Genomic DNA, 14,646 nt, shown 5'->3' with positions numbered 1-14,646 from the left:
ATTCTATTTATTTATATTGATGCCCATTTACTTGTTTTGCTGTGTATATGTCTATAATTCTATTTATATTGATGCCTGTTTACTTGTTTCGATGTCCCCCCTTCTAGACTGTAAGCCCGATGTGGGCAGGGATTGTCTCTCTTCATTGCTGAATTGTACTTTCCAAGCGCTTAGTACAGTGCTTGGCACATAGTGTTTAACAAATACCATAACGATGATGATGATGATGATGATGATGATGATGATGATGATGATAACTAGCCCAAGCAAATATATTCACTGAAGTCGCTGGGAACAGTGAACTCCATCTGAGGTGTGGTAAAAACCGCTTGACCCCTCTCAGGGTTGCATCTGGAGAGTTTCCGGTTCTCTACCAGTCTCATCTACAGGAGGGAGAGTCAAGCAGAGCCATATCCATTCCATTCCTAGCTTGGACAGTGGCTAGCGAGTGGAAGGCCATCTGCTACAAGTCAAAACTGAACCGTGCTGGGCAGCAGTGACATGGGAGAGAGTCGAGGGTGGAGACTAAAGTTTACTGCATGGAAGGAGGCAATGGTAAACCACTTCCAGATTTTTACCAAGAAAACTCTCTATACACTACCGGAAGGATTGCAGATGGAGGTGGGGTGTTCTGAAAGAGATGTGTCCATGGCACTGCTATGGGTCAGAGATGACTCGACGACATAAGACGTGGCTCAGTGGAAACAGCCCGGGCTTGGGAGAAAGAGGTCACGGGTTTGAATCCCAGCTCTGCCACTGGTCAGCTGTGTGACTGTGGGCAAGTCACTTCACTTCTCTGTGCCTCCGTTACCTCATCTGGAAATTGGGGATTAAGACTGTGAGCCTCACATGGGACAACCTGATTACCCTGTAAATCTACATCAGTGCTTAGAACAGTGCTCTGCACATAGTAAGTGTTGAACAAATACCAACATTATTATAAGACAAAAAAAACCCTTGAACTGCCAGTATTACACCTCTGGGGAGGAGAGTGGACTTCTCTGCTCCACATTTTGCCCGAGTCCAACTCTCAGCTGTTCCACACAGGTGCCATTTTTGAAGAGGAGAAGGGGGCAGGAGGCTTGTTCATTCATTCATTCATTCATTCATTCATTCATTCAATCGTATTTATTGAGTGTGTGCACTGTACTAAGCATTTGGGAGAGAGCCATACAACAATAAACTGAAAAATACCATCAAGATCAATCAATCAATCAATGGTATTTATTGAGTGCTTACTCTATGTAGAGCGCTCTGTGGAGCACAGAAAATAACTGTGGTATTTGTTAAGCACTTACTATGTGCCAGGTACTGTATGAAGCGCTGGGGTGGATACGAGCAAATAGGGTTGGACATGGTTTATAGGGTTGGACATGGTTTCTGAGTGCTTTACATATATTTTATATATGTATATATATATATACATATATAATATATATGTATGTATACATATATACACACACACACACACATACATGCACATATATAACGGGTAAAAATTGGATAAAAAGTGTGAAGAATGAAATACATAGTGGCTAAGCAGCACTGTTTTCTATTCTTTTCATCAAATGGAAAATTCGCTTGAGTTTTGCACTGATTCTTTTTAATAATTTGGTATTTTGGCAAATTCATCATAAACTGAATTCTTTCCGATTCTATTCATGGCCGGGAGCTGATGCCATTTCACCACTGGCTACTCCCTGCAACACTGTCATCTTTGTTGACTGATCACTTATTGGACTTCCTTTTTTATGGTATTTGTTAAGTGCTAACTATGTACAGGCACTGTTCTAATCCCTGGGGTAGATTCAAGATAATCAGATTGGACACAATCCATGTCTCACAAGGAGCTTGCAGTCTTAGTACAGTGTCTGACATATAGTAAGCATTTAAAAAATGCCATAATTATTAATTCCCATTTTACAGATGAGGTAACTGAGGCCCGGAGAAGTGGAAGTGACTTGACTAAGGTCACACAGCAAACAAGTGGCAGAGCTGGGATTAGAATCCAGGTCTTTCTGACTCCCAACCCCAAGCTCTATCCACTAGGCCATGCTGCTTCTCTGGTTCGCTGCTCCATCTTCCTAAGATAATTTTCTGTCGGTGGTGTGAATGCTTGCTTTTTGGATGCCACTCTACTGCTTTTAGGGTTACCATAGGCCAGATTATGGCACTTAGCAAGCACTTATCCTATCCCACCTTGACTACTGTATCTCCCTCCTTACTGATTTCCCTGCCTCCTGGCTCTCCCCACTCCAGTCCCTACTTCACTCTGCAGCCTGGCTCATTTTTTCTACAAAAACGTTCAGGCCAACCTTTTCACTGTACCTCGATCTCGTCTATCTGGCCGCCGACCTCTCGCCGACATCCTGCCTCTGGCCTGGAACATCCTCCCTCTTCATATCTGAAGAAAATTACTTATTGAAGGCACACCTCCTTCAAGAGAGCTTCCCCGACTAAAGCCCTCCTTTGTCTTCTTCCGTTCTCTTCTGTGCCTCCTTGACTTGTTCCCTCTATTCATCCTCCCTCTCAGCCCCACAGCACTTATGTACATATCTGTAATTTTATTTATTTATATGTCTGTCTCCCCCTCTAGCCCGAAAGCTCATTGTGAGTGAGGAATGTGTTTGTTATAAGTGTACTCTCCCATGCACATGGCACAGTATTCTGCACACAGTAAGTGCTCAGTAAATACAATTGACTGACCAACTGACACTACCATAGGCTCCAGGACAGCACAGGCATTGTTCAAGTATCATAGGGTGGGTTCATATTTTGCCCACCATTCCTAACATTGGGCAGCCGAAATACATTTACACCCAGATCCCCAGCACCGCAACTAAAAAAACCTTTTGCATTCATTCTTTTTGCCCCATAACAGTTCCCATAATAATGTTGGTATTTGTTAAGCGCTTACTATGTGCAGAGCACTGTTCTAAGCGCTGGGGGAGACACGGGGGAATCAGGTTGTCCCACATGGGGCTCACAGTCTTAATCCCCATTTTACAGATGGGGTAACTGAGGCCCAGAGAAGTTAAGTGACTTGCCCATAGTCACACAGCTGACAAGTGGCAGAGCTGGGATTCGAACTCATGACCTCTGACTCCAAAGCCCATGCTCTTTCCACTGAGCCACACTGCTTCTCTATTGCTAACAAGGTTCCCATGTGAAACCTATTCAGTATCTTCTTCTGCTCCTCACTGAGCAGAAGCAGCTTGGCTCAGTGGAAAGAGCCCGGGCTTGGGAGTCAGAGGTTATGGGTTCGAATTCCGGCTCCACCACTTGTCAGCTGTGTGACTGTGGGCAAGTCACTTAACTTTTCTGGGCCTCAGTTACCTCATCTGTAAAATGGGGATTTACTGTGAGCCCCACGTGGGGCAACCTGATTACCCCATATCTACCCCAGCCCTTAGAACAGTGCTCTGCACATAGTAAGCGTTTAACAAATACCAACATTATTATTATTTATGAATTTTGTGTTCAAAGGTGAATTGTTTAGGAGTTAAATCATTGAGAGAGACCAGTATTTTCAAAGGACTACTAAATCTGTGGAAATTCACCAAGCAGGGCAGAAGCCGATGAACAGAGGGTAAAATCCAGATGTCATGACCGTGTCATCTTGGCCTCGAAAGGGGGAAGATTTGGAATGACTGCTTTGAAAGTGGGGGACTCGGTTACTACTTCGTTGGGCCATTATAGGGTGACTTCCCATCATAAATTCAACAGTAGGGCCTACTCTATAATTCAGAGGCACTGATTTCAGCCAGTGGACTTAGAAACTTGGAAGCTTCCCAATAGCTAATACTGCTCCTAACTAAGAATCTGGCTGTTCTGGAGAACTTGACCCATCTGTCTTAATCTGAAGGTGGGTGAACGTTCGGACCTGATACTACATCAGGGTTGAATGGCTATTTTCTTCTGTAGTTCTTTCCTTTCTAAAGAATTGTGTGTCTGCCTTTCTCATTGAATTGTAATCTTCTTGAGGGCAGGAAACACGAAACTTGCTCTGTTGGATTCTCCCAAGTGCTTAATGCCCCATAGACACTCAATAAAGACCATTGGTTGTTTGACATCAATTACTTCATTTTAACTTCGCTCTATTCTTGGGTCTCTCCCAGAAGCAACCGTTAAGACTCACTTAAGTTCTGTATTCAATCAATCGATGGCTTTTATTGAGCACTTCCTGTGTGCAGAGCATTGTACTAAGCTCTTGGGAGATTACAATACAAGACGTTCCCTGTCCACAAGGACCTTACACTCTAGAGAGAAAGATAGGCATTAAAATAAATTATGGATATGTACATAAATGCTGTGGGGCTGAAGGTGGGGTGACTATCAAGTGTTTCAAGCCCACGCTCCAAGTGCATAGGTGATGTAGAAAGGAGAGAGTAGGGGAAATGAAGGCTTAGTTGGGGAAGGCCTCCTGGAGATGTGATTTTAGTAAAGCTTTGAAGGTGGAGAGAGTCGTGGTCTGTCCTACATGAATGGGGAGGGAGTTCCAGGCCACAGGGAGGATGTGGGTGAGGGGCCAGCTCTGAGGTAGACAAGATGGAAGTACGGTGAGTAAGTTGGCGTAGAGGAGCCAAGTGTGTGGGCTGGGTTGGAGTAGGAAATCAGTGAGGAAAGATAGGAGGGGGAGAGCCGATTGAGTGCCTTAAAGCCCACTGATAAGGGGTTTGTGTTCGATGCAGAGGTGGAGGGGGAACCACTGGAGGTTCTTAAGGAGTGGGGAGTATTGGACTGAGTGGTGTTTTTTAGAAAAATGATCTGGGCAGGAGAGTGAAGGAAGGACTGGAGTGGAGAGAGACAGGAGGCAGGGAGGTCAGCGAGGTGACAGATACTGGAATCAAGGCGGGATAGGGTAAGTGTTTGGATCAGCATGGTAGCAGTTTGGATGGAGAGGCAAGGGTAGATTTTAGCAACGTTGTGAAGGTAGAACCGACAAGATTTGGTGACAGATTGAATGCGTAGCCTGAACGAGAGAGATGAGTCAAGGATGACACCAACGGTACAGGCTTGTGAGGTAGGGAGGAGAGTGGTGTTGTCTACAGTGATGGGAAAGACAGGGGGGTGACAGGGTCTGGGTGGGGAGATGAGTTCTCTTCTGGACATGTTAAATTTGAGACATCAGCCCTCTGCTTCTTCAGCTGGTGATGTGCATTTATAGTTCTCTATACGGATCCTTTGTCACAGTAGAGATTCCCCCCTTCGGGTATCCTATTGAAATTTACACAACATAGCTTGAACATTGGGTTTAACCAATCCCCTCAGGCGACCAGTACTGTGAGTGAGAAGACCCAGTTCGCTGCTGCCATTTTGTCAGAGTGTACTGACCATTCTGCTCCAACACCTGTTTAGAACTTAGAGTTCCTCTGGAAGTGAGGGGAGAACATCACCTGGACAAAATGGTGGCCACAGAAGGATATGGCACCTACTGGGCCTTGAAAGTGTAGACCAGGCTGGAGATAGTCCCCTATCCTCCTGCTCTTTCACCACCATTCACGTGGCTGACTTAGCTGCTAGGGTCTGAGAGAGACTTGGTTTTTTCTGTCAAACAGCTGATCTCCAGTACACAAGGGATGGAGTAAAAGTAGATGTAGTATTCATCAATTGATCGATCAGTCGATCGATGGTATTCTTATTTATTGAGCACTTAGTGTGTGCAGATCACTGAACTAAGCGCTTCAGAGAGTACGGTATTATAGAGTTGGTAGACATGTTCTCTCCCCACAAGGAGCTCACAGACATGAAAATAAATTACACATAAGTATACAAGTGTTGTGGGGCTGAGGGTGGGCTGAACAGAGAAGCAGCGTGACTCAGTGGAAAGAGCCCGAGCTTAGGAGTCAGAGGTCATGGGTTCTAATCCCTTCTCCCCCGCTTGTCAGCTGTGTGACTTTGGGCAAGTCACTTCACTTCTCTGGGCCTCAGTTCCCTCAACTGTAAAATGGGCATTAAGACTGTGAGCCCCACGTGGGCCAACCTGATGATCTTGTATCCTCCCCGGCGCTTAGAACAGTGCTTTGCACGTAGTAAGCGCTTAACAAATGCCATCAGCAAATGCTTAAAGGGTACAGATCCAAGTGTATAGGTGACTCAGAAGGGAGAAGGAGGAGGGGAAAATATGGCTTAACTGGGGAAGGCCTTTTGAAGGAGGTGTGATTTTAATAAGGCGTTGAAGGTGGGAAGAGAAATGGTCTGTCATATATGGAGGGGGAGGGAGTTCCAGGCCAGAGGGAGGATGTGGGCGAGGGGTCAGAGGTGAGCTAGACCAGATGGAGGTACAGTGAGTAGGTTGGTGTTAGAGGAATGAAGTATGCAGACTGGGTTTTTGATGTTATTGTTCTTGTTGCTGATGTTGTAGGAACTCAGTGAGGTAAGATAGGTGTACATATACCTGTATTTATCTGTAATATCTGTATATATCTGTAACGATTATTTATCTATCTATTTCTATTAATGTCTGTCTCCCCCTCTAGACTGTAAACTTGTTGTGGTCAGGGAATGTTTATTGCTATTGTTTTTGTTTTATTGCTATTGTTTTTGTCTGTCTCCCCCGATTAGACTGTAAGCCCGTCAGTGGGCAGGGACTGTCTCTATCTGTTGCCTATTTGTACATTCCAAGCGCTTAGTACAGTGCTCTGCACATAGTAAGCGCTCAATAAATACTATCGAATGAATGAAAGAATGAATGTGTCTGATGTTATATAGTACTCTCCCAAACGCTTAGTACAGTGCTTTGCACACAGTGAGTGCTCAATAAATACGATTGATAATAATAATAGTTATAGTAATAATAATAGGTGGGGCCAAGCTGATTGAGTGCTTTCAAGCCAATGGTAAGGCGTTTCTGTTTGATGCGGAGGCGAATAGGCCAACCACTGGAGGTTCTTGAGGAGTGGGAAAACATAGACTGAAGGTATTGGGAGAAAAATGATCTGGACTGAAGAGTGAAGTCTGGACTAGAGTGGGGAGAGACAGGAGGCAGGGAGGTCAGCGAGGAGGCTGACGCAGAAAGCTGTACTAAGCCCTGGGAGAAAATACACGGGGGGAATTAAACGCTGTCCCTGTTCCTCGCGGGGCTCCCAGTGGAAAAGATGATTTGGGGAAGCAGCGTGGCTTAGTGGAAAGAGCACAGGCTTGGGAGTCAGAGGACTTGGATTCTAATCCTGGCTCCACTACTTCTCTGCTGTGTGACCTTGGGCAAGCCACTTAACTTCTCTGGGCCTCAGTTACCTCATCTGTCAAATGGGAATTAAGACTGTGACCCCCAGCATGTGGGACAACCTGATTACCTGATCAGCGTGGCTTAGTGGAAAGAGCCCGGGCTTTGGAGTCAGAGGTCATGGGTTCGAATCCCGACTCTGCTACTTGGCAGCTGTGTGACTGTGGGCAAGTCACTTAACTTCTTGGTGCCTCAGTTAACTCATCTGTAAAATGGGGATTAACTGTGAGCCTCATGTGGGACAACCTGAGTACCCTGTATCTACCCCAGTGCTTAGAACAGTGCTTGGCACATAGTAAGCGCTTAACAAATTCCAGAATTATTATGATGATGCTGATGATTTGGGGGTGCTCTGCTCTCCACCTCTGGCATTGCATTTTGATCTCTAGCACTGTTTTCCCCCAAAGCCTCTTGCCCTTGAAGGCACCTGCCATGGGGTCTTTTCCCTTAGTCAAGCTTTTCTTTAGGGGCAAAGGGGCCAGAGAACAGTCCATTTAGACTTTGAGTGTGGTGTTTTATTATGTAGAGAGTGCTCTTTGGCAACCAGCACACCCGAAGCATTTTAAAAATGAGATGAAGGGTCGGGGGAGACGGAAGAGAGCAAGTGGTGCAAGTGAGATCTGGCAAGAGGGCACACAGGAGGAAGAACACCTTTTTGGGGCTGTGAACTCCAGACTTCAAGACTGACACTCTAACCCTCAAGAATACCAGACACTGAGTCGCCCATGATGTCACACCTAGAACAGCTCCCTCGGGGGAGGGCCCTCTGATCCTGCCACCCACTCACTCCAGAGCCCTGCATCTGAGCCGTGGGATTCAGCAGAGGGAGGCTGAGTCCTTAAAATAAAAATGCCGACGTAATAATAATAATGGTACTCATTAAGCGCTTACTATGTGTCAAGCACTGTTCTAACCTCACCAGGTTGGACGCAGTCCATGTCCCACATGAGGCTCACACTCTTAATCCCCATTTTCCAGATGAGGTAACTGAGGCCCAGAGAAGTGACGTGACTTAATCAAGGTCACACAGCAGACACGTGGCGGAGCAGGGATTAGAACCCAGGTCCTTCTAACTCCCGGGCCCGTGCTCTAGCCACTGGGCCGTGCTGCTTCTCCTCCTCTTCCTCTCTTAGTTCTGCAGAGACCCAGGGAGAGTCTGTATGCCTGGGGAATCAGGTTCAGCTAAAACAGTAGCAAAAAACCCTGAATGGTCCTGGGGGAAAACTGACTCTTTTGGGATAATAATGTTGGTATTTGTTAAGCGCTTACTATGTGCAGAGCACTGTTCTAAGCACTGGGGTAGATACAGGGTCATCAGGTTGTCCCTCGTGAGGCTCACAGTCTTAATCCCCATTTTACAGATGAGGTAACCGAGGCACAGAGAAGTTAAGTGACTTGCCCACAGTCACACAGCTGACAAGTGGCAGAGCCGGGATTCGAACCCATGACCTCTGACTCCCAAGCCCGGGCTCTTTCCATTGAGCCACGCTGCTTCTCTATCTCTCATCTGGGATCGATGGAAGCATCCCAGTCACCTGTCAGCCAAATTCCTACTTATCAATAAATCAATCAATGGTATTTATTGAACATTTGCTGTGCGCAGAGACTTTGGGAAAGTAAAATACAACAGAGTTGATAGACACGATCCCCAACCACAGGGTGTTTTTAGCGTACAGAGGAGGAGACAGACAAAAAATAGATTAGGACTGGGCAATACAGCAGAGGAGCGGGAGGGGAAAGGGGTCCTTGAGCACTGAGGAGATATTTGAAGAATGGAAGCATGGTCATGAAGGGAAAGAAGAGAAGGGGAGGAGAGGAGCATGACCTAGTGGATAGAGAGCAGGCCTGAGTTCTAAGAACAAGGACCTGGGTTCTAATTCCGGCCCTGCCACTTGTCAGTTGTGTGTTCTTGGGCAAGTCACTTCATTTCTCTGTTCCTCCGTTACCTCATCTGTCGAAAGGATTGAGACTGCGAGCCTCGCGTGGGACAGGGACTGTGTCCAACTCCATTTACGTGTATCCACCCCAGCACTTAGGACAGTGCCTGGCACATAGTAAGTGCTTAACAAATACCACAATTATTATCAGTAGTAATGTTGGTATTTGTTAAGCGCTTACTATGTGCCGAGCACTGTTCTAAGCGCTGGGGTAGATACAGGGTAATCAGGTTGTCCCACGTGAGGCTCACAGTTAATCCCCATTTTACAGATGAGGTAACCGAGGCACAGAGAAGTTAAGTGACTTGCCCACAGTCACACAGCTGACAGAGCCGGGATTCGTACTCATGACCTCTGACTCCCAAGCCCATGCTCTTTCCACTGAGCCACGCCGCTTCTCTAAGATCCTTGAGGGCAGGTGTCATGTCTACTAACTCTACTGTACTCTCCCAAGCATTTAATACAGGGCTCTGCTTACAGTGGAAACTAAGCTCCCTGAGGGCAGGGCCATGACTACTAATTCTACTGTACTCTCCCAAGGGCTTATTATAGTGCTCAGCACACAGTAGTGGTGCAGGATTGCGGATGAGGCAGTTGGGGGCTATAACCTGGGGAGAGTAGAAATTAATCAGGGATGGCTTCCCAGAGGAGGTGAGATTTCAGGAGGGCTCTGAAAAAGGAGAGTGCTGAGGTATGTCAGATTTGAAATGGGAGGGGGTAGCAGGATTGCGGGGGGAGGCTTGAGCAAGGGACCGGCAGCGAAACAGCCCCAGTGCCTGCAGGAAATAGGACAGATCTCTTAATGGGCTGCAGGCAGACATGGAGGATTTCGCCTATGGAGCAATTGGTGTGTGAATCAAAAGCATCTGTGACCTGTTCAAATATGCAAGCTAGCATGCGAAATATATTCCATTTCTATTTTGATGCACAGTCTGGACCATCCTTTAAAACTTGCACTCTTTGGAAACTTTCATTCTGCTCATTTCCTCCATTAGATTGTAAGCTCCTCTAGGGTAGAGAGCATGTCTTGCTTCTGCTGTCAAGTTCTCTCCTAAGGGCTGGATATAGTGCTGTTTTGTTGCGCTCAGTAGGTGCTCACTAAATGCTTTCGATGGTTCGATTCTGCTTAAAAATGTCAAAGCCTTCACAGTAAAGGTGAGTTACAGTGAAATAATAAATCGCAAAAATGAAAAGCCTGACAGGCTCAGGGATGCAATGGACTAGGACGTGAAGAGCTGGAGAAGCAGTGTGGCTTAGTGGAGAGAGCCCAGACCTCAGAATCAGAAGGACCTGGGTTCTAATGCCGGCTGCACCACTTGTCTGTTGTGTGAACTTAGGCAAGTCACTTAACTTCTCTGTGCTTCAGTTACCTCATCTGTAAAATGGGGATTTTTAAGATTGTGAGCCTTATGTGGGACAGGGTCTGTGTTCAACCTGATTTGCTTATTGCTGTGACCTGCTGGTGGTGCTTACAACCCATCAAACCATGAAATCCCTCTCAGGATGGCACCTGGGGAGTTGCCAGTACTCTACCAGTCTCAACTCTGGGAGGGAGAGTCAAGCAGAGGCCTACCCGTTCCATTCCTAGCTTGGCCAGCGGCTAGAGAGTGGAAGGCAATCTGCTGCACGTCAAAATTCACCCGTTCCGGGCAGCAGCGGCATGGGAGAGAGTAGAGGGTGGGAGACTCGAGTTTACTGCGCTGAAGAAGGCAATGGTAAACCATTTGCGTATTTTTACCAAGAAAATGCTTATGGATACACTACTAGAACGACTGAGGATGGAGGTGGGGGCATTCTGGGAGAGATGTGACCATGGAGTCGCTGTAGGTTGGAAACAACTCGACAGTCTAAGTCGAGACAAACAATGAACTGTTCCTTTTCACTCTTGAGGAGATGCACTTTCATCGCTACCATTACTATCCTCTCCATGTATGTATTTTTCCAAATGGTTTTCTTTCAGCTTCCGCAGAACAACAGCTCTGCCTTAATCTAATGACCTTTGTGAGCACAGGTGGCCACTGCTTTCCAGCCGCTTGACTTACAGGGTGACACTGATTCGGAGGGTCAGCTGTGGGAGGCCCCCCGGGCGCCTCCGACTGTCCAGAAAATAAATTCACCAATCTGACCCTCTGCAGTTTTGTATCACAAACCCCCAGAGGACAGCTTCACACACCCCAGGGACCAGCAGGAAACGCAAGCGGTATTTTAGTTCACAGGAGATGGAAACACTCTCTGTTCCGTGAGAACGTAAGCTTTCACTATGTGTTTTGGCTGGAACGTGACTCCAGAATTAGGGCATGTTCTTCTGACAATAGCCTGTGCCTGGCACCGTAACGGACGAAAAACAGTCATGAGTATGCATGGCAGTGCTTCAGGGAGGCAGCGGGGCCTAGTGGAAAGAGCCCAGAACTGGCAGTCAGGAGATTTGGGTTCTAGTCCCAAAGGTGCCGCTGGCCTGCTGGGCCTCAGTCTCCTCATCTGGAAAATGGGGATAAAATACTCGCTCTCCCTCCCTCTTAGACTGTGAACCCGAGATTGGGCCTGATCTGAATATCGTTATCTACCCCCATGCTTGGCACTTAATTTTAATACTACTATTTCTAACGATGGTATTTGTTAAGAACTTACTATGGAGCAAGCACTCTCCTCAGTGCTTGGATAGATACTAAATGGCCAGGTTGGACACAGTCCCTGTCCCACTTGGGGCTAAGAGTCTAAGTAGGAGGGCCAACAGGCATTGAATCCCCTTTTTACAGTTGAGGAAACTGAGGCATAGAAAAATTAAGTCACTTGCCTGAGGCCACATAGCAGACTAGTGGCAGAGCTGGGATTAGAACCCAAGTCTTCAGACTCCCAGGACTGTACTCTTTCCATTAGACCATGCTGCTTCACATAGTAAGCTCTTAATCAATACCCAGGGGCTCTCTGAGAAGTCGCCACATGCTTTGAGGTTGCGGAGTGGATGGATTTAGGGTCTTCCCAAAGTCCTCGCTAGCAAAACAGAATCCTCAGAGACCAATCCTCCTTGGCCAATCAGAATTCACAGGGATGATCCTTCTGAACCAATCAAAACTCACGGGGACTCATCCGTGGACTATCCCGGTGGGCTGCGGGTCCTCTGGGCAGTGATCTATTTCTGCACAGACCGACTGAGCTCAGACCAGGGGCTCTCAGGGGGTGGCAAAACCCGGTCGACACGGTATTTTACAACCTATTTACGTGGTACCCTCGAGGACCACAATTGATCTGTTCTGGGATCAAACCCAAACCTCTGAAGTGAAAAGCAAATGGCATAAGCCCTTCATTTCCCGACGCAGTGAGGTGAGCCTCACATCACCCCTTCCAGGCTGAGTGAGGCAGCGCACCATGAAGGCAACTGGACAAGAAATGGATAGATCGCAAAGAAACGATGTCTCAGTGCTTAAATTGTACCGGGAGAGGTGCCAGAGCCCAGATAAACCAGGAGGTCTCCCATTGCCAAGTAAAACTGCTCAGCTGGGATGCTTCAGTGGGTGGGGGAGTAGGAGTGTATGAGGAGGAGAAGCTTCTCGGGTTTCAGTCCAACATGACCCCTCCAACCATGAACCCATCAGGGCTCTCTGGGTGAAAGTCCCAGGGCAGAACCCCAGTGAGTCTTAGCGCATTTAAGCTTTGCTATATCTCATCCTTCCCCTCTCAGGGTCGCAGCTGGAGAGTTTCCAGTCCTCTATCAGTCTCGACTACGGGAGGGAGAGTCAGCAGAGGCACATCCATTCCATTCCTAGCTTGGCCAGGGGCTAGCGAGTGGAAGGCAATCTGCTACAAGTCAAAACTCACCTGTGCTGGGCAACAGCAGCCTGGGAGAGAGTTGAGAGCAAGGCCTCAAGTTGACTGTGCGGAAGGAGGCATCGGTAAACTGCTCTCATATTTTTTCCCAAGAAATCTATGGATACACTACCAGAATGATTGCAGATGGAGGTTGGCGTTCTGGGAGAGATGTGTCCATGGCATCGCGATGGGTCGGAGACGACTCAACAGCGTAAGACAAGACAATATCCCATCCTTAGGGTGCAGGTCAAGTAGTGGCAAAAAGCTGAATTCCCCTATAGGGTTTTTGTGGGGGTGGATGGAACTGAAACCTTCCCTGGAATCTTTTTTAAAAAAAAACAGTATTTGTTAAACTCTTTGCATTCACTCATTCAATTGTATTTATTGAGTTCTTACTGTGTGCAGAGCACTGTACCAAGCACTCGGGAGAGTACAATATAACAATAAAACACTTACTATGTGCCAGGCACTGTACTAAATGCTGGGGTAGATACAAGATGATCGGGTCAGACATAGTCCTTGTCCTACACGGGGCTCACAGTCTTAATCCCCATTTTACAGATGAGGGAACTGAGCCCCAGAGAAGTGAAGTGACTTACCCAAAGCTACACAGCAGACAAGTGAAAGAGCTGGAATTAGAACCCAGGTCCTCTGACTCCCAGGTATGTGGTCTTTCCACTAGGCCATACTCCTTCTGCTTCCTGCTGCTGCTTCTGAGCTGGTCCATTTCCCAGAGGGAAGACCTGGATTATGGGATATAGAGCTGAGGGGGCATCTGGGCCACTCCAGAAGTATAGTATAGTGCAGTATAGTAGGATCCCATGGTCACTGTTCTAACAAAGTTGTCTTTTTTAATCAATCTACGGTATTTATTGAGAGCTTACTATGTGTGGAGCACTGGATTAAACGCTTGGGGGAATAGAACAGAATAGAGTTGGTAGACACGTTCCCTGACCACAGAGAGTTTACAGTCCTGAGGGGGGAGACTTGCTGACACATGCTGACACACAGAAACCTCCCAAACAAACACACACCCAGATGTTGCTGCACAGTCACACAAACACTAACATCCACACAGATGCCCACTTCATTTTAAAACTTCAGGAAGCTGTGTCTTTCCACCCCTTACTTCCCCTGCACGTTTTTTCATTTTACAATATCACACGTTTCAGGTGTAGTAGTTTCTTAGCCAGCTAGTCTAAGAAACAGCCAAGCCATTACTAGCGATCAGGGTGATGCCGAAAGGAGAGGGAGAAGAGAAAATGAGGGCTTAAGTCAAGGAAGCCCTCTCAGAGGAGATGTGCCTTCGATAAGGCTTTGAAGGTGGGAAGAGTAGTTGGCTGTTGGATTTGAAGAGAGAGGATGTTCCGGGACAGAGGCCGGACGCGGGCGAGAGGTCAGCGGCGAGATAGACGATCTACCGTGTACAAGAACTGAAATACAAGATTTAACACAAGAGCTTTTCCAAGGATCATACTCAGCCCAAACAATCAACCAACGCTATTGACTGAGTACCTATTCTCTGAAGAGCTCTGTACCGAGCACTTGGGAGACTCTAATAGACTTGGCAGACGCAATCCCGGCCCTCAAGGAGCTTGTAGTTAGTTTACTGTATGCAGAACTGCATATGAGAGCTTGGGGAAATACAATAGTAGACATGATCCCAGCCCCCGGGGA

The 14,646-nt window shown here is 47.0% G+C and overlaps 3 non-coding genes across 3 annotated transcripts; all 3 read left to right on the top strand.

The window, feature by feature from the left end:
• Positions 1-333: 333 nt before the first annotated feature.
• LOC114808344 lies at positions 334-471 on the top strand. Its single transcript, XR_003756190.1, has one exon. It is a non-coding gene; the product is annotated as a small nucleolar RNA SNORA7 (small nucleolar RNA).
• Positions 472-10,654: 10,183 nt separating this feature from the next.
• On the top strand, positions 10,655-10,792 carry LOC114808361. Its single transcript, XR_003756207.1, has one exon. It is a non-coding gene; the product is annotated as a small nucleolar RNA SNORA7 (small nucleolar RNA).
• A 2,039-nt stretch (positions 10,793-12,831) lies between these two features.
• Positions 12,832-12,968, top strand: LOC114808360. Its single transcript, XR_003756206.1, has one exon. It is a non-coding gene; the product is annotated as a small nucleolar RNA SNORA7 (small nucleolar RNA).
• The last annotated feature ends 1,678 nt before the right edge of the window (positions 12,969-14,646 follow it).

The sequence above is a fragment of the Ornithorhynchus anatinus genome, chromosome X5, assembly GCF_004115215.2.
Source record: "Ornithorhynchus anatinus isolate Pmale09 chromosome X5, mOrnAna1.pri.v4, whole genome shotgun sequence".
In the NCBI taxonomy this organism is placed as follows: domain Eukaryota; kingdom Metazoa; phylum Chordata; class Mammalia; order Monotremata; family Ornithorhynchidae; genus Ornithorhynchus; species Ornithorhynchus anatinus.
Note: the sequence above shows the minus strand (reverse complement) of the source record. Positions and strands in the feature narration are given on the sequence as shown.